Consider the following 26404-nt stretch of genomic DNA (forward strand, 5'->3'; position numbering starts at 1 on the left):
ACTTAAATGGAGTGACTGTTCCCAAACAAGGGGGCAGGTTACAGAAGAGAGGGAGTAAAGGTACTACGAAAAGAAAGAGGAAAAGTCAAGCTACGAGAGTAAGTGAAATAGAACAGAAAAAATAATGGGGTTGGGGTTGTTGGCTGCTGGCTATCCTGGGTGGGAAGCTTGTCAAACGTAGGAGAGTCTCTAATACTTAAATAAAGATACACAGAACTGATAACTAGATCAGGACATACTTTCACTATCTTAAAGAGTAGGTCTCTCAGGGAGCTGGTGGGTGAGATCCTATGTTGGTTAAATTTTCCGGCCTTCCAGGAGGGTAAAACACAGGTATTTAGGTGCAGGAATGTACCAGTTCACCAGGTTTCACTATCTTAAAGAGTAGGTCTCTCAGGGAGCTGGTGGGTGAGATCCTATGTTGGTTAAATTTTCCGGCCTTCCAGGAGGGTAAAACACAGGTATTTAGGTGCAGGAATGTACCAGTTCACCAGGTTTCACTATCTTAAAGAGTAGGTCTCTCAGGGAGCTGGTGGGTGAGATCCTATGTTGGTTAAATTTTCCGGCCTTCCAGGAGGGTAAAACACAGGTATTTAGGTGCAGGAATGTACCAGTTCACCAGGCTATAATGTCCACGTGTCTAGTCTAAACAAGTCCCATTAATTCTTTGAGCAACCATCTTCTACAATGTTGACTGCGTCTCCAGCAAGATAAGCTCACCAGCTTAAATATAAACCCCTATGTCACTAGATGGGCTGCAAACTGGCTCAAGGACAGAACCCACATGGGTAGAATTGCTGGAGCCATGTCAGACTCCAAGCCAGTTACAAGTGGCGTCCCACAAGGCTCAGTCCAGGGACCTCTCTTGTTCAGTATATATTTCTCAGAGGTACAGGCAAACACAGAAGGACTGTGGCTGACCAAGTTCGTAGATGACTGCAAACTGGGCGCTATAATCGACTCTCCAGCTGACACAAGCATCCTCAAAAAGGGCCTCATAGAAACAGACAACTGGTGCCAGAGCCATGGCCTCAAGCTAAACGCCAAAAAGTGTATAGTCATCCCCTTTGGCAAAAACAAAGTGCCCACAAATTACCACATAGGTGGTAATCCATTCAGTACGGAAGAAGAAATTAGGGACCTGGGGACCCAAGTTGATAGCAATCTCTCATTTGACAACCACGTGGCCAAAGTGGTCAGAAAAACATTTTATATAGCCCACCTAATCATGAAGGGATTCACATCTAGATCAGGGGAGGTCATCGTGCCTCTTTACTCATCCCTCATCAGCCCCATAATTGAGTACAATGCCCCTTTTGGGATGTACCTTACCAGACACCTGCAGCAACTGGAAAGACCCCAAAAGTACCACACCAAGAGGATCAAAGGGCTCAAACAGATGCCATATGCTGCCCGGTTAAAGAAACTCCAGCTCTACTCAGTGGCATACCGCCTGCTCAGAGGCGATCTGTGCCTGACATATAAAGCCATGTCCAACCCGGAATTAATGGACATGCTGCACCTCAGAAAATCCAAATCCCATCAAGCTACACGCTCGAGAGACTTGAACCTCAGCACTGAAATAAATAGGACATGCTGGAGGGACAGATTCATAACCCAGAGGCTTCCTTCACTCTGGAATAAAATCCCAGTCCAGGTTAGGCAGAGTCCCTCTGACTCTCTTCAAGAGGAATCTTGATGAGTGGATGGGGGATTGTAGGTTTACCCCGGGTATCACTTCTGTGTCACTGTTAGACAGAGGCACAGTATACTAACCTCGAAAAAGGGCATAGCAAAATTAATTTTAAAATGGGTGGCGAAAGCCAAACACACTCTGGCTAGGCTTATAAATGCCCTAGGGCAGATAGCCCAGTATGAACCTATGAACCTATGAACCTATGAACATAGAGCTACATCTCATGGAGCCTCCACCTCTAAGTTCATAAGAAAAGACAACACACAATCCAACATTCTAGTCATTGGCGACTTCATCATGAGACACACTGATGTCCTTCTCACCAGGTTGAGTAAGAAAAAAAGTTACAGTCAGTTGCTATCAGGGTATCAGGGGCTAGGATCCACCATATTACGCATGCACTCAGGTCATTGGACCACAATTACTAATATGACTCAGTCATAGTCCATGCAGGAGTAAATGACCTGAGATGTACAATATCTCCCTAGATTATATGAAGAGAGACATCATAGACTTCTCAGAATATGTGTCTCAGGCTGGTATAAGCCTAGCATTGAGCAGCATTTTACATTCTCCAAGGATGATGCCACAATATGAATTAAAGATGATTGACTTTACTAATTGGCTTAGTTCTGGTGTCATGCTAAGGGGGTGCAACATTTGTCAGCATGGAAAGAGATGGTCAACAGACCCTGCTGCTTTGCCAGGGATGGTCTACACCTCTCTCCTCTTGGCTTTTGAATATTAGCTAAAACATTGTCTTCCCCAATACTGCCTTTTTTAGGCAATGCCAAACTGAAAGTACTCCCGACGTAGCAAATCAAAACTAAGAAAATCTAAAGGTATTACTGCACAATGCTAGGAGCCTAAACAAAAAAACTCCACTCCCTGGAAGCTCTTTTTACCATAGAGAATGCTGATGTTTGTGTGTTCTCTGAGACATGGTTTTAAAGTTTTAGAGAGCACACCAACATTGCAAGGTTATAATGCTGTCCACAGATTTAGACCAGCTACTTCACAGGCAGGGACTAAAGGTGGAGGTGTCTCTATTTACATAAAAAATAAATATATTTCAAGGCTGGTCAAACAGGACAATGCACATGAGCTGCTCCATGTTCAAATCACCATAGGTAAAATCCAATACCACTTCCATGCAAGCTATAAGTCCCCCTCTATGACCCAGGAAGCCCATACCATGTATTTAAACTTATTAGAAACACCAATGCACTGTACGAACATGTACACAAATGCATGGATCTCACCATATCCAATAGAACCAAGATGCTCTCCTCCAAAAAAAGGAAGCCAATCTGGTGGTCCTCTGCCATAAACAAATTATACAACAGAAGGAGGAAACTGATGCAGAATAAGGTGAAGTTCCAAGACTGGAAAAACTCCCTTATCAGCCTCAACAGAAAGTTGAGATCGCTCATCAAATCCTCTAAAGCTAGCTAGCTATGAAAACAGAATTAGAGTGGATAGTAAAGACAACAAAAAGGCATTCTATAGTTATGTAAAGAATCAGCACAGCAATACTCAGATTTGCTCTGAGCTACTGCACAATGGTACCCTCTATACCGAGCCAACAGATATTGCCAATATACTGGCCAACAGATTCAGTGCCAACTTTACCCCTCTCTCACCCCTCAAAAGGGCCAATCACAATGCCAGTAGATTGCCAGGCACCCAGTATTACTGCTGCACAGGTTAAAACAGCACTGTCCAAGGTCAAGAATACAACTTTTATGGGACCTGACAATATCCCTGGCTGTGTTCTACATGGGACCTGACAATATCCCTGGCTGTGTTCTACATGAACTACAGAGTGAACTAGCACCTCACCCATGTGCCCTGTTCAATCACAGCCTCACCTCAGGCTTTGTCCCTATTGAATGACACACTGCTACAGTCATCCCTCTCCAGAAAGGAGGAGCGACTACAGACCCAGAGAACTATCACCCCATTAGCCTAATGAGTCTGATATGCAAAGCTATGGAACACATCATCATGGACCCAATAAACAAGGCTATAGGGAATTTCCAAACTCTGGATCCCACACAGTTTGGCTTTGTGAAGGGTAGATCATGCCAGCTCAACTTGGTCAACTTCTTTGAGTCAGTCACCAGAACCGTGGATGAAGGCAAGGTGGTTCATACAGCCTACCTTGATCTGGCCAAAGGCTTTGACACCATTAACCACCCAGGAATCATAGAACAACTCACTAAGCTAGGCATCAACCCCTATGTCACTAGGTGGGTTGCAAACTGGCTCACAGATAGAAACCACAGTGTGAAAGTAGCTGACTCCAAGTCAGACTCCTGACCAGTCACGAGTGGAGTCCCACAGGGTTCAGTCCTGGGTCCTCTCCTGTTTAGTATCTACTTCTCTGAAGTCCAGGCCAACATTAAGGGACTCTGGCTGACAAAGTTTGCAGATGACTGCAAGTTGGGAGCTATTATTAACTCCCCAAGTGATGTTGACATCCTACAGAAAGGCCTCACTGAGACCAATGACTGGTGTTAGAAACATGGCTTAAGCTCAATGCCAAAAAATGTGTCTTCATCCTCTTTGGGAAAAACCCAGTTCCCATGAATTACCACATCGATGGTAGTCCACTGAACACCGAAGGTGTTATAAGAGATCTGGGAACACAGGTTGACAGCAACCTCTCTTTTGACCACCACATTGCCACTGTGGTCAGAAAGTCCTTCTATGTGACACATCTTATTACCAAGGGTTTTGCATCGAGGAAGAAAGAGGTCATTGTCTCCCTCTACTCTTCCCTCATTAGGCTAGTCATCAAGTAAAATGCCCCATTTGGCATGTACCACACTAGACACCTGCAACAAGTGGGGGAGGCCACAAAAGTACCTCACAAAGAGGATCCTAGGCCTTAAACACTTGTCCTATATGGACAGACTCAAAAAGCTCCAACTATTCTCTGTCTCATATCGCCTACTTAAAGGCAATGTCTACTTGACTTACAAAGCCATGTCTGACCCAGCTGTGTTAGAAATGCTGCATCTAAAGAAATCCCAATCTCTCCACACCATACACTCCAGAGACTTCAACTTTATTACCACAATCAACAGAACATGCTGGAGGGACAGGTTCATAAGCCAAAGACTGCCCATGCTATAGATAGACTTCCCATACATGTCAAGCAGAACACCTCACTGGCCCTCTTCAAAAGAAATCTTGATGAGTGGATGGGAAAAAGAAAATTCACTCCAGTGGCTCTACTCAACAGAGGCACTGGGAACTAAGGTTGGGTGGCACGATGCCAGGGTAATCCTGTGGGCTAGGCTTGTAAAGGCTCCAGGGCCATTAGCCTAGTACACACCTATAAACTTGTGAACCTATGAACTACGCATTCAACCCAATACTTTATTCATGGGTGACTTTAATTACCCCACTATTAACTGGGAATCCTATATGACATCAAACAAACATGCACAGAGATTCATGGATTTTGTAAACACAAACTCCCTGGACCAGATAGTCAAAACAGCAACCAGGGGTGCAGCCATACTGGATCTGGTCCTCACTAATATGGGAGAGTGCTGCACACCCTCTGCTGTATTGCCTTCCCTGGTAAGGACAGACCACAATATGGTCTCCTTTGAAGTAAAAATAAAACCTGGACACCCAGCTCAACCAGGAATATTCAGGAACTTTTCTATGGCTAACCTCCTGCTATTAAGTGAGAATGTGGCAAAATGTCAAGCCCCTGTAAAACCTGAGATCCATTTTGCCTATGCAGAACTGTTCACAGAAACCCTGTACAAACATGTTAATAGCTGCATAGAGGCAGCTGTACCTACCAGGAAGAAGTACAAAACTAACTCAAAAAACAAGCCACCCTGGTGTAATCACAAAATCAATCAGATGTATAACAGGATGAAGAAAATTATGGCAAAAAATTAGGAGGTGCAGTGCCCAGTAGGATAAAAGCACTCTCACCAAACTAGACAAACAACTCAAAGGAGAAATAAAGTCTACCAAAGCCTATTTTGTGGAAAGTTTGGCCTCCCAGGTCAAGGATGACCACAAAGCATTCTTTAGCTATGTCTGCAACCTCAAAAGCAATAAACTATTGTGTGCAGAGCTCTTTGTAAATGGAGCCACCTACAGTGAGCCAGCATATATAGCAAACCTCCAGGCTGATAAATTCATCTACAACTTTACTCCTCTCTCCCCCTCAACCTTTCCTCAGGAAATATCATCAGATGTAACTCCCCCTACTATTACTAAGGAACAGGTCCTTAATACTCTGTCTAAGACCAAGAGCACTGCATCAATCGGCTCAGACAATATCCCAGGATGCCTTCTAAATAGCATGAAACATGACCTATCAGGGCCTCTAGAATTACTATTAAACTTTTCCTTCCAAAAAGGCTTTGTGCCTCATGAATGGAGAAAGGCAACAGTCATCCCTCTGCACAAAGGTGGGCCACCTACAGACCCTATAAACTACAGACTCATAAGTCTCACTAGTCTTATATGTAAAGCCATGGAAAGAATTATCATGGAGATGATCAATAAAGATATAGTAATCCTCCAGACACTGGACCCAACCCAGTTTGGTTTTGTCAATGGCAGATCATGCCTACTCAACCTGGTGGACTTCATTGAGAAGATAACCAAAGCAATGGATGAGGGCAAAATCATTCGCACTGCCTACCTTGACCTGGCCAAGCATTTGGCACACTACCCCACTCCATCATTGCTGACAAACTCAAAAGGTTAGGAAACCTGCATGTCACCCGGTGGATAGCCACCTGACTCACAAACAGGACCCAGGAAGTTAGAATTAGGATGTCCACCTCTGCAAAGAGGCCAGTCACAAGTGGAGTCCCTCAGGGATCAGTCCTTGGACCGGTCCTTTTTGGCATTTACTTCTCAGAAGTTAAGGCCAAAGTCATTGATCTCTGGCTGACTAAATTTGCAGATGATTGCAAATTAGGTGCTGTCATTGAATCTCACACTGACACAATGCTCTCCAGGAGGGGCTGACACAGACAAATAACTGGTGTCAGAGCCATGGACTAAAACTAAATGCGAAAAAAATGCATAACAGTATCCTTTGGGAAGTCACCCATCCTTGGTAACTTTCATATTGACAACACACCCCTTAGAGTTAACCCAGTAGTCAGGGACTTAGGGACACACATAGATAGTAATGTAGCCTTTGATCATCATGTGTCTACAGTGCTGAGGAAATTATTCTATGTTGCGTAAATAATAAACAAAGGTATGACATCTAAGTCCAAGGAAGTCATTGTTCCACTGTGTTCAGCATTCATCAGACCTATCATTGAGTACAATGCACCATTTAGTATGTACCTAACTAAGCATATCCAACAACTGGAATGTAAACAGATGTTCCTCACTAAAAGAATACAGGGCATAAGTAATCTGCCCTATGCAGACCACCGCAAGGCCCTATCCCTATATTCAGTCTCCTACAGGCTTTTGAGGAGAGAGATCTATGCCTGGCATACAGGGCATTGTCAGACCCTACTCTGATGGACCTCCTGCATAACCACAAAACAAACAGTACCAGAATTACCCATTCTGAAGACTTAAACCTTGCCTGTGATAAAAATAGGACCTGCTGGAGAGATAGGTATGTATCTCAGAGACTAGCTCATCTGCAAAACATGCTCCCAATCCATGTGATACAGAGTTCCTCCCTAACCCAATTCAAGTGCAACTTGGACAATTGGATGGGAAATTGGAAATTCATCCCTGGTTTGGCACCTATGACTCTACTGCAACCAGGTAACCTGTAAATGGTTCATCTCCCAGGCCCATGCATACACTTATCAAATGTATCAGAACTTGTCAGAGATTTATTTATTTATTTGACATTAACAAATGTCAAATAAAGAAATAAATACATTTGGGATGCATGACTAGGATTAAAAAGGCCCTTGTGGTCGTTAGCCTAGTAAACATCTATGAACCTATGAACTACACAAATGTAACACAGGCACAAACTTTGCTTTATTAAGCAATACACACACACATATGTATATCTATATCTATATCTATATCTATCTATATATATATATATATATATATATATATATATATATACAGATATACAAACACCCTAGTAGGTGCATTTAAAATAATCAAGAGGGTGAATTCAAAAAAATGTGCTTATGTTGTCTGGGTCACAAAATGTGTATGTATGGGGGGGGTGGTCCATGGTTAGAAAAATACCCAAAATAGTATTACTCTACCACTGGTTGCAGCCAGATGAATACCTAAATAGTTAATATTAATTGTGTTCAGAGAGTACTAAAATGGGCTTGAAAATCCTGTGAAGGAGAAAAATAACCAGAAATTGTGACCTTGTCAATTATATCTTATAACCAGAGAAGTGTTACTAAGAAATTGGAATTAGCTAAATGTTAGGTATAGACATTTTGAAATTGTGCACGAAGAGTATTAGATCAGCAGCAATAAATAAATAAATAAATAAAATAAAGTCAAAGCTAACCTTCCTGAGCTTCAGTCTTCTCCTCCACACTAAGGTTAGGTATGATTGTGTGATCCTACAGACTCCTTAAATCAATGGTAATGGTTAAATATTCTAAATGAACAGTATGGGCATGAAAGGCCAATCATAATGAACCCCAATTCAAAGAAATGGGGAATAGAAAAAAAGGAAGCAACATTTATGTTGTTGCAGTATGATAAAGCAGAGTTGATAAAATATTAACAAGGTTGTTTGGATGGTTATTTTTAATAAGTAAATAAAAATAGAAGAGCCAATATACATCATCAGTTGCCTTCTATGCACTCAAAGATAACATCACCTTAGGCTATGGACCTTTAGTCCCTTTTTCTGTTCCTTCAGCAACATTTCATAGGATCATAGGAAGTTACTAGGCTATTGGCCCTGAGGTTGTTATAAGCCTAGCTAAGAATTTAGCCGATGTTCCAACAAGTCAGCACCCTATGTCACTATCCAGCAGGGATACAGGTATAATCCCAGAGAAGTATTTTCTGTTCCCCATCCAGTTATCTAGGTTGCACTTAAAAAGGGTCAATGAGGTACTCTGCTTGACATGGAGAGGGAGTCTATTCCACAAAAGGGGGAGTCTCTGGGACACAATTCTGTCCCATCAACAAGTTCTACTGATGTCACAGACAAGGTTGAGATCACTCATGTGGGTTACTCAAGTGGAGCTTGACTTGTGGATATGCAGCAGTCCCATCAAGGCAGGGTTTGAGATTGCTTTGTATGCCAGACAGAGGACGCCTCTGAGGAGTCTGTAGGAAACTGAGTAGAGGGCAGGGCTTTTAGCTTATCTGTATAGGATAGATGTTTGAGGCCCTGGATTCTCCTGGTGAGGAACCTCTGTGGTCTCTCCAGCTGCTGCATGTGCTTTGTGAGGTACATCCTGAAAGGGGCACTGTATTCAATAATGGGTCTTGTAAGGGAAGAATACAGGGATGTTATGACCACCTTGTCCCTGGATGAGATACCCTTACTAATGAGGTGGGCCATGTAGAAAGTCTTCCGTACAATGAAGGCAATATGGTGGTCAAAAGTCAGTTTGCTATCCCCCTGGGTGCTCAAGTCCCTCACAACTAATTGCATGCTTATGACCTTATTATTGATGTGATAATTTGTGGGGACAACACTCTCGCAAAGCGGATAATATTGCATTTTTTTTCATTCATTCAAAGACCATGTTTCTGGCAACAGTCATTAGTTTAGATGAGATGCTTCTGGAGGATGTTCACATCACTAGAGGAATTGATGACAGCACAAAGCTTGCAGTCATTTGCAAACTTGGTCAGCCGTATCCCACTGGTTTTGGCCCACACCTCAAAAAAGTATATCCCAAACAACAGAGGCCCCAAGACCGATCCCTGGGGTACACCGCTCATTACAGGTCTACTGCTTAAGGGTGCTTTTCCTATTTTGACTAAGTAGGCTCTATCAGTGAGCCAGTTTGCTACCCATCTGGTAACATGTGGATTGATGCCTAGTTGAGAGAGTTTACCTATTATACCTGAGTATGGAATAGTATTGAAGGCTTTGGGAAGGTCAAGGTAGGTGGTGTGCAGTGTTTCCCCTCATCCATGGCTTTGGTGACTGTCTCAAAGAAGTCAACCAAATTTAACAGGCATGACATCCCCTTGACTAAACCAAGCTGTGTGGGATCGAGTGCATGTAGGTTGCCAGTGTCCTTGTTTATGAGGTCCATGATAATCCGCTCAATGGCCTTGCAGCTCAGGCTATATTATTCCACAGTAAACAAGCTTGTGTTAAATTTGGCAAACAGGAATTTAAGTCTTAAACTGCAATTCTCACGCTGACATGAAAACATTATAAGCAAAGTTAAGAAGAATAGTTGAGTGTCAGTTGCGAGGATTTTGAGCTGATTTGCCTTATTTGAAAATTAGGACAAAACAGAATATTGTCAGGTAGGCATGGTAACTGTGAGACAGCACAGTTACAAGCATCTCATACCAGCTTAACACCAGAAGGAAGAAGACACTGGTAAATTTCATCTAGGATGCCATCTGTGCACATTGCCATCCCAGCTCTTAACCTTACTGTTGCAGCTGCAGTCTTGTCTTTTTGAAACATATTGTTATGACCTACTCACTCTCCTCTGATAGGGGGTATAACTTGAAAAGTAAGGTCCACAAAACATGGTACTTTTGGCCTTCTGCCACTTGACAGAATGTCGCACAATAAAGTTTGAAGAGCTTAAGAATACAAGACATAGATGTTTGAGGGTAACTATAATAGAAAAAAAATATGGGGGAGGCATGTAAGAAACTACACTCCACACTTGTATTTATACTTTTAACATATAAACTGCAGTGCAAATTACCTAGTCACATTGAATCTTAACTTTTGAAGATTAATATTTTGTGGTCATTTTTATTTTAATGGAATTATTTTTTATGTATATTGTAGCAGTCTATTTGATCAAACATTCAAAATATCGACCATGAGGTTAAGCTGCAGCATTTTTGTTTGAATGTGTGAATGCTTGACATGTTCAGGAATATCAGTGATATCTTCTGCAGACTAGAGCTAACTGTACTGTTATACAACTGTAAGGTAAAAATATATGAATTAGAGTGTGGAGGCCCAGACTGTTGTGAGGGAGGCAAACACTCCCCTCAAATCATAACAATATTGTTGTTTTGTGTGTGTGTGTGTGTGTGTGTGTGTGTGTGTGTGTGTGTGTGTGTGTGTGTGTGTGTGTGTGTGTGTGTGTGTGTGTGTGTGTGTGTGTGTGTGTGTGTGTGTGTGTGTGTGTAGATCTTCAGATTATCACAGGTGTAGGGCTGCTCTCTGTACACTTCCAGTCTTGTTCTTTATATAATAGAAGTGGCTGCACCTGCACATTTATTTATTTAGTTATTCCAGGTGTGGGATGGTTGATGTTTGTGTTTTTCAGCGATTAAGAGTATACTCAAATATTATATGCAGTAACACATCTGGTATAGAAAATATGTGATGTGCCTTTAAAGGTGCTTGCTTTATGGAAATTTCCACAGATCTTTAAGCAGAAACTTGCACATATTAGTTAGATAATGATGCATTAATATTCAATTACTGCTGTAAAATAGAGGTAGGCTGCAAATATCAAATCAGGAATTAAGTGCCTTATTCAGTTTCTATAAGGCATAATGAGGTAATCACTAGAAGAACCAGGAGGCATGGAGTTACTCAATACAGTCATGATTTTTTTGTGGAGTGGAACTGCATAGTTTACATAGGGTCGGATTCACGAAGGCTTGCACGGAGTCTTAGAGTAGTGTAAGACTCCATGCAGCCATCATGTCCAACGAGCAATCCAGGAACAGCCTGCAGGGGCGTATAAGAGAGCTCCTAAAATGGCTCGTACACAGACAGGGCTGGGATATGCAAATTACCTCAATTGCAGGCGAAAAGCATGCAAATGAGGTAGATTTGCGATTCAGGAAACCCGAACCTGTCTGAGTAAGAGCAGTGTAATTTGCAGAAATGTACTCAGTTGACAATTGAGTACCGTTCTGCAAATAGCAAAACGGAGCTGTGACAGCTCCAAATAAAGGTTGCATCCAGTGCAGGAAGCATGCCAATGGCCAAATATACAGCCATTGGAAATGTTTCCTGATGCAATGTGAAAATAAAACTATTTTATTTTTTTTCGCCGATTTCCGATGTTTAAGCGTAGCGCAGCACCGTACAAACGGGCTGCGCTCTAAAACCCAGAATACTAAAAATTAAAACCCACAAATGTGGATTTTATTGAAATTGTTAATGTGCAATGCAAGGGAATGGCAGGCTGAAGACAACATGGTCATCGAGTAGAGGTTGCTAAGGGGGGAAGCTTAGTCTAAGAGATGTAACCAAGCATTAGTAGGCAATCCTATGTAAATGAGGGTTAGGGTAGTGAATCACAAGTTTACATAGCAAATGAGCACAGTCAGTGGAGTGTAGGAGTAGGATAAGGGGAGTAACAGAGTAGAAGATAGGTGACATCACGAGGGGGGTATGTTTGAAAGAAGTGAAGCTCATTGGATCAGAGTAGCATGTGTCAGCTGTCATTTACACTTCATGGAAAGAGGTGTGTCAACAGGTAGGCTAGGGAAAGGCAAGAAATGGAAGGTGTATGCTGTGGATAAAACCAAAGTTTCTTGCTGAGTGTACATGCGAGCGTGTGCGCGTGTGTAAACCTGAGTAAGACAGAGTGCGCGCGTGTAAGCGTGAGTGCATGCATTTTAGCCGGAGTAAGCATGTATAAGGCTGTTTAAAGAGTTCTAAGTGCATTTGCACTGATGTGTGCATGTTTTAACCCTAATAAGCAAGTTTTAGTCCATGTAAGCATGTGTGTGTGCGTGTTAGCTGCTGAGTGCATGTTCGCGCTTGTGTGCGCGGTGCTCCCCCCTAAGGAAACAGAAACGAAAAAGGAAGCACAACAAATAGTAGGAAGCTACCAGGGAGTACTAGCAGAGCTAGCAGATGAAAGCAATCAGAATCAGGGAATTACACAGGCAGTACACTAGCTCAGCCCAGCCTACCACTTAAAACTCTGCAAACAACAGTCCATTATGTTTCTCACAACAGACACTGCAGTAAGCTAATAGAAGTGAAAACTGAAAAAGCCTTACTGAGACAAAGAAATGTTAGGGGCTGCCAATGCTGTTATAAGGCGACATATGAAACATGCTGAGGGTGGTGACAATGGAAATGCTGCCGGACAACCCACAGTGAGGAAACGGAGAAGAGTGTACAGGCCCAGGGTACCCTACCAGGGGCTACATGAGCTGGAGATAGTGGAGCGCTATAGAGTGGACAGAGACCTCCTGCAGCAAATTGTTGAGCTGTGCAGGCCATGCCTCACACACAGAACCAACAGAGGGGAACCCATCCCAGTGGAAACCAAGGTATGTGCTGGCCTAAGAATATTAACAACAGGTACCTTCCAGAGACCAACTGGTAATATGATGGGGATATCACAGGCATCAGCATCCAGGGTACTACACCAGTTCCTGGATGCCATGTCAGCACATGTCGGTGATCATGTATATTTCCCCAATTCCCGTGAGGTATTGGCCAGCAATATGCATCTCTTCCAGCAAATAGTGGAATACCCTGAGGTAGTGGGTGCAATAGACTGCTTGCACATACACATCAAAGCACCAGTCGGTGAGCGGGGTAGGGTCTACTTCAACTGCAAGGGCTTCCCCTCCATCAACTGCCAGGTCGTGTGTGATGCCCAGGGCATAATACTGAATGTGTGTGCAGGCTGCCCTGGAAGCTACCATGATTCCCATATCTGGCATCTGACACAGCTGTACCAGACATTTACCAATGGGGACATCCCACATGGTCGCCTAGTGGGGGATGCTGGCTATGCACTGGAGCCGTGGTTGATGACACCCATCAGAAACGCACACACACATGAACAGGAACACCATAATGAGGCACACGCACAAACATGTAATGTAATAGAGCATGTGTTTGGGCTGCTCAAGTCACAGTTCCAGTGCCTGGACACATCTGGTGGAGCCTTGCAGTACTCGCCAACTACATGTACCCAAATTGTCATGGTATGTGCTGTGCTACATAATATGATCCTGTGAAAACAGCTGCAGCAGGACCAGCATAGGCCTGGGCCAAACAGCCTCCCACCATTGCCAAGGCCATCACAGGCAGAGTGTGACTTGGAGGAGGAACAACTTGAGCCTGCCCCAGTAGGCAGAAGGAGGCATGCCCAGTATGCTTTGGCCTTGGCAAAGAGGCAACTCATAGCACATACACTGGCTCAGTAGGAACTCTGGAAATGATACCTCTCTCTGACTCGCACATATAGTAAAAGGATGCCTAAGTTGACACTACCTGCTTTCAAACATGTACAGGGAGTGTAGTATGTGCATCCAACATAGGCAGCCCTGCAGCACCACATAAGGCATGATTGCCATGTGTTAAGCAATATAAAGCAGTGCTAAACAGCATTTACCACCATGTAATATATGCAAATAAAATCACACACACCAACTAGCACAACTGTGGTCAATGTTCAGTAATATTGGGCACCGTCCAGCAATGTTGGTGAATATTGAGCAATGTCGGTGAAGCCTGGTCTAAGTAGGGCATAGCTGAACAAAAGCCAACATGCTCATATTTGCTTAACTGGCCCTTAAGCAGTCTGGTCTGCTCAGTATGAAAATATAAAGCAGTGATGGGCATCGAACCCAGGATACTGTGCACTATAGCCAAAGTACTGAGCCAATAAACCATGACAGCATTGCGGTGGTGAGCCTGTATGAAGGAATGTTGATAAGTCTATGCAAAGTATTTCATGAAAATCCTGCAGGCACAGCATAATCCTTGTCCAGTTATGACACAAAGGTGAGTCCTTCAGTAAGAACAGAACCTGATTTCCAACACACTCAGTATAAATGTTAATACTGGTCATGTTCATACACATCAGCAAATGTAGTGGACCTCAGATAGCAACATACTGAAAGGTCACACTGGCAAGCTCTCACACTTGAATAAATTAGACAAATGTCAGGCAACAAAACATGGAATGGCTGAACTGGGCATGCTCACACACTTAGACCATGTCTGAGTACAGCAGTGGGCTACGCATATCTGGCAGTTGCATGTGTTAACCCAGGAACCTGTCACTATACAGCAATCCACCCTGTGCACACAGTTATATGACAACAGACACATCTATAATATAGTGGAACCCTGTCATAATCAAATATGTTCTGCAGATACCGAAGTTGTTCATAGAAACTGGTAAAGCAAAGACGATAAAGACCTGCAAACAGTATCAGCAATAAACATTGTGCATCTTGAACATTAGCATAGGTTCAGAGGTCGATACTAGGCTATCTGCCCTAGGGCATGTACAAGCCTAGCCAGAGTGTGTTTGGCATTCGCAAACCTGTCAGATTAGTACATTGTGTGTGTGAATAGTAGGTCACACAAGATAGGCCATGTACGTTTAGGCTAGTGTGCCTCTGACTAGCAGGGACACAGAAGATATCCCAGGGGTAAACATATGATCACCCATACATTCGTCAAGATGTCTCCTGTAGGTGGTCAGTGGGTGGCTCTGCCTATGTGAAACTGGGATTACATTTTGGAGTGAGTGGAGCCTCTGGGATAAGAATCTGTCCCTCCAGCATGTCCTATTAACATCTGTGCTGAGGTATACATCCCTGGAGTGTGTAGCTCCAAGGGAGTCGGATATCCTGAGGTGGAACATGTCCAGTAATTCTGGGTTGGATATATCTGTAAACAACAGGCACACATCATATCCGAATAGGTGGTAAGCGACTGAGTAGAGCTGGAGTTACTGCAAACCGAACTGTGCAGGGCATCTGTGTGAGTCCCTAGATCTGCTCGGTGAGGAACTTCTGTGGCCAGTACAGTTGCTGCAGGTGTCGGGTAAGGTGCACCCCAAATGTGGCATTGTAACCAAGCATGGATGTGATGAGTATAGGGGCACAATGACCTCACTCGATCTAGATGTTAAACCATATGGGATAGGTGGCCCACATAGAAGGTGTATCTAACCACTTTGGCAACGTGAATGTCAAAGGCGACAGTACGAACAAGTCATGTCCCCAAACCCCTAACAACTTCTACCCTATGCAATGAAGTACTACCTATGTGGTAATGTGTGGGCATGTTGTTATTCCCAAAGGGGATGACTATGCAACTAATGGCATTTAGCTGTAGGCCATGGCTCAGGCACCAGTCATCCATCTCTGTGAGACCCTGTTTGAGTATGTATGTGGCAGCTGGAGAGTTGATCATGGCACCCAGTTTGCAGTCAAGTGCAAACATGTTCAGCCATACCCCCCTGTGGTAGCCTGTACGTCAGACAAATATATACTGAACAAGAGAGGTCCCAGGAACGAGCCGAGTGGGATGCCACGTGTAACTGGTGTATAGTCAGACATGGGACCTGCAATTCTGACCATGTGGGTGCTATCCCTGATCCAGGTATCAATCCTTCATGTGAGATATGTGTCCATATCGACGCTGGTGAGCCTATGCATAATGGTCCAGTGGGTTATTGTGCTGAAGGGTTTTGCAAGGTTCAGGTAGGCTGTGTGGACAACAATCTCTATGTCGATAGACCTGTTAGCCATTTAAAGAATGCAAACAGGTTCAAGAGGCAAGATCTGCCCACAACAACACTGAAATGTGTAGGACACAGTGTCTGTAGGTTCCTGTCTATGTGTATGAGTCTCATGACAATACACTCCATAGCTTTGCAGAACAGGCTAGTTAGGCTTATAGGGCAATATTGTCTGTGGTCCGTTGTGGCACCAACTCTGTGGAGTAGGACCACTGTCGCTGTATGCCATTCCTTGGGTACATATCCTGTAGTAACTCTGATATTGAACAGTGATGTAATGTGAGGGTTACGTCTGTCATGAAGCTCTTGTAAGATGCAGGCTGGGACACCGTTTGGTCACATTGATATTGTGATGTACACTTTGGGGAGGGCAGCACTCACCTGTTACATTGTGATGTCAGGGAGGTTATACTGTGTTGGGATGGATAGTTGCTCCTTAGGGGGGATGGAGGGAAACATCTGCACTGAACCTGTTTGCCAGGATGTTGGCAAAGCCAGTGGGTTCAGGGTAGGTTTAGTCAGTATGCAGTAACTCACAGCATATCAGTGAGTGTCCACCCAGGTTCCTGACATAACTGAAGAAGGCCGTGTGATAGTCCTACATGTCTGTTGCAATTGTCCGGTAGAAGAGGCCCTTAAAAAAGTTCATGAGTGATCGTAGCTGTCTGCTAGTACAGATCACAGATGCCTTCCCAGTCTGGGATTGTGCTCTATCATGTAGTAGTTTCCTCCTGACATTGTACAGCTTATTAATGGTTGGGGTCTACCAGTCAGGTCCCCTGCCATTGGAGTAGTGAGTCCTGTTGTTTTTTGGGATAGCACAATCCATGCAGTCCACTAGGTGTCCATAGAATGTGTATGTAAAGGATTCAGCAGTGTGAGCCATATTTGCCACTGTCTCAGGGTCTCTGAAGGATACCACCTTGCTTCAGTTAAGTGAGACGTTGGCTCATGAGAAGTTCACCAAGATTACCAAGGATGGGTGTGTGGAGGGTATATGTATGTCCAGTGAGATACATGTATGTTCTGAACTTACCAATGAGGGGTATGTCGCTGGTGTGGAACATAGAGTCCCCATGTTGGTGATGATCAGGTCCAATATGTATTCCCCCTTGTGGCTGTGCTGACTGGTTGTGCCATAGCATATGAGTGTACAAATTGTAGCAAATGTTGGGTGAGGGTGTTGGGGCTTGAGTAGTATCCCCAGTCAATATTTGTGTATATGAAGTCACACAATATAATGGTGTTTGTGGAGACCTTCATGTTCTCCATAGTTCCCATGAAAGCCAAGTGTGGTTCCTGAGTTTGTGAGGGTGGTCTGTAGCAGGCAACAAACTGAAAGTCAGTTTTGCACAATGGTAGTTGTATATGTATGGCCTTTGATGCTTTGTGCAGTGCTACTAACCCGGAGGTGTGTGTATCTGTGATGTATATGGATACTCCCCCTAGTTGTTTTGTCTGTTCCAAGTCTTGTTGTCAGACAGCATGGTATGAAACATAACCTGGTAGTGCTGGTCTGCATAAGTGAGCCTGAACCAGGCATCTGTTAGTGCACAGATATCGCTGACCTCCATACTGAGGAGAGTCTTGAGTGGCTGCACTATGAGGGTAACACATCCGGTGCTGAGCAGCATTACCCTTAGTTTCATTTAACCTGTAATGTCTATGGAGATGGGTTTGTCTTTTGAGCCCTGTTAAAAAAGGCACTATGGTGGTAGCAAGAGCCTTAGTCAGCATTTGAAAGTCCAAGGGTGACAGGTGCAAGCTGTCCATAGTGAAGCTACGTGGCATGTTGAGCATGTCACCATAGGCTGACAGACACTGTATCCCCTATGAATGAAACAAATTTGTTAGGCAACTGTTAAACGTGATATGTGTGTCTGTATACTGTGACATCATAATTGGTGGGTGTAAGATGCTAGACAAGGTCAGGGTCATACTGGCCTGGGCTACATGATCAGAGTGTTCCTCCATGTATCATGTCATGTGGTCCAGGGAGTAACGTCTGAGGTTTTACGCACCAGCATGGACAATGATGGTGCCAGTCCTGTACTTGCTTTGGAGTGACCTGACTACCTGTGTTATGTGGCAGATCCTGGAACCCTACAGACAGCCCAAAGTGACTATTCCCTTGTTAGGGCTGGTGAGTGGTATGTCAGTGTGTCTGACAATAAGTGTCGCCTATTACAAGTGTATTAGGTGTGTTGTTTAGCCTGAAGGGCAGTGACTGTGTGGCACACTGACATTGTGAACTATGTGATAAGTGGGTATTGTAGTGGGGTAGCAGTTGTGTGTGTGTGTGTCTGCTTTGGAGGTCTCTGCTGCTTAGACAGAGTACATTTACAGCATCCGATTATGTCTATGTGTGATAATGTGGTTTGAGTGCTGTTGCTAGAGGATATGTGAGACTGATATGTGGTGTGTGTGGTTACCTTCACCACCTGATAGACTGTGCCAGTCATGGGTCGAGAGAGTTCAACACCCTATATGTCTATATAGGTGCATCTCACACATATATCTGAGTTTGTCTGTGTACATGAGGCAGATGTGACATTGTGTCAATATCACAATATCCACCAGCTGGACTGGAGAGTACACACGAAACCGACCCCTGGACATGCCAGGATATTATCATGACATACTCTGTAACCTGATCACAAAGGATCAGTAGGGTGTTAAGCGTGTAAAAGAGTATAACAGGGATTAGTGCTCATATCCGTTGCTGCTTTGTAAAGAGTAGATGAGAAGGAGTCCAGACTGAATCATGACACCTCCTTCAGCTATGTCATAAATAGCAATGTACACCCATATATGTCCTGAGTCAGGGCCAACTGTACCTGACTGACAATGCCGACATCCTGACAGACAGGCCTATATGTACATACCCACCACCCACTGACAATAGTCCATATCATCATAACAGGAGATATCACATGTAGAATGGATGAGCAGCTACCCCCACTGCCAAAAGCATGGCAACAAGTGGAATACATTGATTCCCGATATGTGTCATGCACAAACTCCAGAACAAACAGATCCTGCACCTGAACAGTCAGCTGGGTCCCACCCCCTACACAGGATGTGGAACCGTTGAATGTGTCACAGCTACATATGCACTCCCCACAAGTGTTGGTGCAGAACACACCATGGGAAGTCAAGTCCAGTACGCCTATGAAGTCTGATCTGCAAGGTCATGGAGTCCATCATGGTTGCAGTCATAAACAGAGCTATTGGAAGTTGACATACACACAACCCTACCAACTGCGGTATGTTCATGTGCGGATCATGGTTCCCAAACATGCTAGACCATTTGCAAGGCAGCCACCCAGGACATACATCAATGAACACATCTACACATGTGTCACATAGACTTTGAATAGCCCTTTATCAACATCCCAGACACATGTAGTATCCACAAAACCAACAAGCTGTGCATAAATATGTGTTGACATATGGCGGAATGTCAATGTGTCCACATATAGATCACACAAGGTACGGATTATGAGGTCTTGTTCAAGCTATTGACACCTGCTGACCCACATGGACCATTCCTGGAATGGCATAAAACAAATTGTACACACATCACCATGTCCATTCTGATGATGTCACCATCCTACAAATATAGCAGGAGAAGGGAAACCAGCCAGTAAAGCAAATAGCGCGCTGTGTTAATGCATCTCTCTCTAGTATCATAACATAGGCAGGGGTTTGAATCCTGCAAACAGTGAGTGTGTGTGTGCTTGTTTGTGTGTGTGTGTGGGGGGGGGGGTGTATGTGTGCAGTTTCCTTTGAGAGGTGTTCCCTTTTTGTAGACTGGGAAAACTCACTAAAAGAGGTACATTACACTTTGGAAAGTCTGATGATGTCACCATCCTACAAATACAGCAGGAGAAGGGAAACCAGTCAGTAAAGCAAACAGTACGCTGTGTTAATATGTTTCTCTCCAGTATCATAACATAGTTAAGTAGGGGGTTGAATCCTGCAAACAGTGAGCGTGTGTGTGGGGGGGTGTGTATGTGTGCTATTTCCTTCCAGAAGTGTTCCCGTTTTGTAGACTGGGAAAACTCACTAAAAGCGATACATTCCTCTTTGGAAAGTCTGATGATGTCACCATCCTACAAATACAGCAGGAGAAGGGAAACCATTCAATAAAGCAAATAGCGTGCCATGTTAATGCGTCTCTCTCTAGTATCATAACATAGTTAGATAGGGGTTTGAATCCTACAAACAGTGAGTGTGTGTGGGGTTGTGTATGTGTGCAGTTTACTTTGAAAGGTGTTCCTTTTTGGAGACTGGGAAAACTCACTAAAAGAGATACATTCCTCTTTGGAAAGTCTGATGATGTCACCATCCTACAAATACAGCAGGAGAAGGAAAACCAGCCAGTAAAGCAAATAGTGCTCCATGTTAATGCATCACTCTCTAATATCATAACATAGTTAGGTAGGGGTTCGGATCCTGCAAACGGTGACTGTGTGTGTGGCAATGTGGTGTGGGTTTTGCTTTTACTATGGTATGACATAGTATGATTACAACAGTAAGTGCATTGCACACATCAGGTATCTGCATGGCAAATATATATGTGTACATGTCCCCTCAATCAGTACATAGGTGTGAAGCCTGCATACTACATGAATACATCTGTTTCCATTGACAGGTTGTGCCGCTGCTTCTCAGATTGTAGGTCACATATGTATGTATGTGACAAGGCCGTCCACTGTCGTGTTCTGTGGCCAAGGTAATCTGTGGCACACACACCCATGACAGTTACTTAAGAGTAGTGTGAGTGAGGGTATATGCCTGGGGTATATGTCAGACATGTTCATACACAACAAAGACTGCCAATAATGGACAGTCTTTATAGGTTTACAACTGCCTTGTGGATATGCATTCAGACCTCTAATGTCTTATGTTATACACCTTGGGACTCCACAATACCTATGGATATGGTGATACCAAGGGACACATGAGATAACATGAGGTTGTATGTACACATTGATACCCAACATACATGTTGAGGGCTACCACCTGTGTGGTACTGACGGGATAGTATGTATAGTACATGAGGATGACTATGCCATAGTCGGCTTACTGCTATACAGCATGTATCATACAACAGGTATCTGTCTGTATGATACCCTTGTGTAGGATATGCGTCCCATCCAGGGAATGCATTGTAGGCCAATGCATGCATTTCCAGATTTAGATGGACACATCCCTAGTGTGTCTGCATGTACCTAAGGGGGCTATATGCCATACAGGTGTGGTCACAGGAATGGTTGACGGTCATTACCACTGGTTAGTGTTATAGTGTAGCACCGTAAGGATAAAATTGTTACTGAGTTCCCTACTACTGTGTGCCATTTGTCAGGACATCATCCAATGATTGCTTATAGTCATGCTGTTCAGGTTGTGTATACTACCAGACCACAAATCATTGACAGATATTAACGGTATCACCCACAGCATAGTGTCAACCCATGTCATACACACATCTACCCATGTTAGTACATAACTGTAGTAGAATGCATACTGGCCGTTGAAAGATACTATGAGATGTTAACAATGTGTATGACAGGGTATGCCACACATCCCATGTGTCCATTATGCAAGTACATGCAGACAGTGCACACCCTCCATGTTCAAAGATGTACACTTGCTAATCTGTACTGCACACATAACACACATACTTTCCACTCACTAACACATGCTGGCAACACATTACACTTCAGCCAAGTGGCACATGGGTGGACAATACATACTCAGACCTAACAGTGGTGTAAACAATGCTACATTGACAATCTGAGCTTTGATGCATAATGTCTGCTCAGATATACCTACAAGCATGTCGTTACACTTCCTTGTTGACAACTTGATATTATTGCTACACTGCTATAGTGTCACCCTGTGCATCAGCACCATGTTAGCCTGTTCTTCCGTCAATGTTGCAGATGACAGGAGGCGACATAGGTACCATCATATGCACAGGGTGTTATGTTGTTTGCCAGAGCCTGACATTGACCCATCCAATCGACATGTCTGTGTGTGTGTGTTTGTGTGTGTGTGTGTGTGTGTGTGTGTGTGTGTGTGTGTGTGTGTGTGTGTGTGTGTGTGTGTGTGTGTGTGATGGGCAACAGTACAGCATGGGCCAATGTTGATGTAATGTGTGTGTGTATGTGTGAGCCCTAGTTGTTTGGTTAATGTGTGTGTGTCTGCATGCACACAGCTCCACCATGTGGCTGCCATATACGGTAGTTTTTGGGACAGCCACAGACTGTACCTGCTAGGCTGTACAGATCACTGTCTCCAACCACGGACACAGTACCTGTGCCTGGCAGGGGTGCTACGGACAGTATCGGGTACCAACCCTGACTAGGTACTGTCATCAGAGGCAGAGGTATGATGACTGGACCCATGTCCCTGCTGGGACTGGCCAGAGCCACGTGCACGTGGTCTACTGTGTTGGTCAATGGACGGGCCAGCCTCAGCATTGCTGGGGCTGGTACTGCCACTACAGGAGCGGCTGGGTACTGTGGGCTGTCAGCGACCACTGCCAGCTGTTGCTGTTGCTGGCATGCGTCCGTGTCGATGTCGCAACTGTCCCACATGGTCCTGGCTCATGTTGTGGAGGGCATCTAATGTCTCCCCCCAACATCTATCAATGACCTCGGTGTAAGTCAGGATGGCACCGGCAAGGTCACGGATGCTGTCATTGATAGCAGTGTAATGTGCCCTCTGCGTCCTAATTCCCTGCCTGGTGTACCGTTCCATACGTGCCTGAGCCTGCATTACAGCCCAGAACATACTGGTCCTCGTAAGACCTGTGAGGGCACACCTGCCAGAGGCAATATGACCAGCGGTGCTCCCCTGAGAACCCCTGGACCTCCGCCTATGTGGAACCGTTCCAGGTATACGGCTATGGCTGCTGTGAGGGGATGCAAGTGCCATGGGTACCACACTCCCTGGTCAAGGCCAACTGTATGCTGTCCCTCGCCTATGGCCATTGGTGGTGAGGGATGTATTGACAGTATGAGTGTGCGCATAGATGGGGTTCAACGCTGTGTACTGTCGATTGGCGGACCAACAACAGACCCTGTCAAACCTTCCTGTGCCAAAATACATGTCTCATCATCACCTCTATTCATGGCAGTGGCTTCAGGTTGCCTGCTGCTTTCATCAACCCCTAACTCAGCACCTGTGAGAGGAAGACAGGAAACACACTTTACAGTCTGCACATCAACACATGCACACATGCACACATCCACACATCCACACATGAACACATGCACACATGAACACATGCACACATGAACACTAATACACTCTTCACTACAGCACATACACACACATACCAGCAATCCAACACATACTCTATAGTGGGTGAAGGTGGGTGTCAGAATCACAAGGTAAACAGTCACCACACACATGTCAGCATGCAGAATATGTGTTGCACAAGACCATGCAGTGCAAGTGTAGATGCCCCTATTAAATGGCAGTATACATGGCTTTGATGCAACTGTGTAATTGTTCAGTGATTGGCTACACCCTGGAACACAATGTGTACATGGACACAACATTGCTGTGCAGGTATTATCAGCTCTGCAATGCCCCGTGCACCATCACTCACATGTATACATGCCATGGCTGCATGTGTTATCTGTGTGATACATAGATATCCACGTCTAAGTACAGTGTCTGTGTCCATAGCAAATAATAGTGGGAACGGGTGTAGCACATGCATGCTATGTACACACACGGGATGTGCGGTGCATGTTGACCTGAAGGAATCCCAATGCTCGACATGGCCAGTGTAGAGTGGTTATGGTGAGTGTGGGACATATTGCAGCTATGTGGGTGCCAGACATGGCATGGCATGCTACACGACTGCAACATTAAACACCACACATGCTCAATGTGTGTCAAGTGACCTATACACCCACTAGCATTCCAGGACATATATGTGACACTTTGGATGGTGACTGCTGTGCATATTGTGTATACTGGCATATGTAAGCACACAGACAACATGCTATACATATTGTGTATAGGTGCATATGTTTGCACACACACAACATTGAGGTGCAAAGCAATGACTGCTATGAGTAACTGGATGGGGTGTAGTACCCTGTGTCATCATCAACATGCATCTTGTGGTCACTCACAGCTGCTAATGTGTGCAGGACAACCACCTAGCATGCTGTACCTGAACTGCAGTGCTGTGGCTACATTCACAATTACACAGCCACCTTGTACATAGGTGTGTGAGGTGCCCAATAGGGAGCATTGCCAAACATGACTGTGTTATGTGTTGCAGAGTGTTGCACAGCCCCATGATAGGTCTCTACCCCTGAGGTACATCATGTGTGTGTGCATGACATGTGGGATACTGAAGTGTCACCTTACAGCAGGTGGGTGGTAATGCCAAATGTAGCATGTTTTCGTGTACTGCGTATGATAAACGTGTTCTGTTGTGTACAGCTGTAGCAACTATGCATATCCAATATGCAGTACAGTGTTGCCACAACTGTGTCTGCTGCACTGTGCATTGCATGTGATTGAGGCAGCTACTGACTTTACTGAGATGATTGATGTCTCACAGCAAACATGCACAGCATGCATTATACGTAGGTGTGTTACATGTACATGGCCTACACCTCACCTATGACATGCACATTACTTTACCAATATTAAAATGTTAACACACTCACCAGCATGTATCGTTAGCCCTGCTGCCACACCAGAGGGACCTACAAGAATATGACACAGTTTGTCAGTGGCCACAACTATGGCATTGCTACTGTGAGTGTGCTAAATGACAGTGGAACAACAGTTAACAGTCACAGGTATACGGATACTATTCCAGATATCAGTATTGCACACATTAGGCAGCACAACTGCTAAACACACAGTACACATCTCACATATGCGTATTATAACAATACAGGTAATGGTAGTCTACAGATAGGGTGTATTACCTGCATGCTCCAAGTCATCCTGCTGGGTGGCTCCGGCCTCCATGATGACACATGTGTGATGCTGTTGCTGCTGTAGGCCAGGAGCCACCATGCTTAGGAACAGCTCCTCCACTCTGGTGAGGGGGGGTGTATGGCCACCCCACCACCTGTGGCAAGCTGTTGCCTATGGATGTCAGATGCACGCTGCCAGACGTGTCTAATTAAATCACTGCAGTGATGGCGTACCTGTTCATATGTCCGGTTATGCATGCTTATGTCATTTACCCAGTGAACAGGGTCTTGCCACAGTGCAGTACAGTCATACTGGTGCTGGCTGGCCCTGGAAAAAAGCAGGTTATAGTGCTGCACCAGGCTGTTTAGAATTTCCTGCTCCTCTGCAGCTGAATACAATGGATTACATTGATGAGCCATAATCCTGGAAGATAATTAAACGATATGTGTGAGCATGTCATGTGGCACACTTAACATTATGAAGTACAGATATCACTTAACTGTCATATATAGCATCTATCTGTCTATCAGAGGATACACACGTTCAATACCACATATCAGTGCTCAGCCCACAACTGGCTGACAGTGCCTGCCACACTCCATATAACAAACCAGTATACACCAGTAGTCGGCACACTGTTTGGGATATAATGCACAACCTCACCCCGGGGGTATATATCAAGCTAATGCATGAAGAAATATGTCATCCAATGCAATGAATGTCATGTACATTTACAGTATTACCAGTAAACCACCCTAGTCTTTGATGCCATACCCCTACCTAACATATATGCATGGTTGTTAATATAGCTGGCATACTGCTGTAACAGAGTATACATGTTGCTAGGTACACACACATACCCTGTAACACACATGTGATTGTGGGCATGGTACAGGCATCATTACACACATCAGACATACATACAACACACAGACATATGCCAACAGAGATGAACATTACCTGTGTACCTTATAGTACTGTGTGCCCCTACTTACAGATGCCTATGCCTGTGGTATGTAATCTGTGCAGACTACAGGAAACACACAAGACAGTGTTACCAGGAACTGTGAACATACACCATATTGTGCTGTTTAGGCCTACA

This window comes from Protopterus annectens, chromosome 4.part0, assembly GCF_019279795.1.
Source record: "Protopterus annectens isolate FY-2018-M chromosome 4.part0, PAN1.0, whole genome shotgun sequence".
Classification (NCBI taxonomy): domain Eukaryota; kingdom Metazoa; phylum Chordata; order Ceratodontiformes; family Protopteridae; genus Protopterus; species Protopterus annectens.